Source organism: Bombus vancouverensis, chromosome 16 (genome assembly GCF_051014615.1).
Source record: "Bombus vancouverensis nearcticus chromosome 16, iyBomVanc1_principal, whole genome shotgun sequence".
NCBI lineage: Eukaryota > Metazoa > Arthropoda > Insecta > Hymenoptera > Apidae > Bombus > Bombus vancouverensis.
In genome coordinates, this window is record NC_134926.1 from 135,001 (window position 1) to 135,573 (window position 573).

Below are 573 nucleotides of genomic sequence, written 5' to 3' on the forward strand. Positions count from 1 at the left end.
GTTCAACTCGAAATAACTCGAGAAAAAGCGTTATAAGGTATCGAAATTATCAGCGAAATCGTTATGTTTCGACGAAATCTAGTCGAAAGTAGCGATTTCACTTTATTTTTTTAAAAAATTTCATCCACCGGACCAACATGACCGGGACGTTGGAACTTAGAATTTTTTCGCACCGCCACGAAAGTACCGAAAGTTCAACTCGAAATAACTCGAGAAAAAGCGTTATAAGGTATCGAAATTATCAGTGAAATCGTTATGTTTCGACGAAATCTAGTCGAACGTTACGATTTCACTTTATTTTTTTAAAAAATTTCATCCACCGGACCAACATGACCGGGACGTTGGAACTTAGAATTTTTTCGCACCGCCACGAAAGTACCGAAAGTTCAACTCGAAATAACTCGAGAAAAAGCGTTATAAGGTATCGAAATTATCAGTGAAATCGTTATGTTTCGACGAAATCTAGTCGAAAGTAGCGATTTCACTTTATTTTTTTAAAAAATTTCATCCACCGGACCAACATGACCGGGACGTTGGAACTTAGAATTTTTTCGCACCGCCACGAAAGTACCG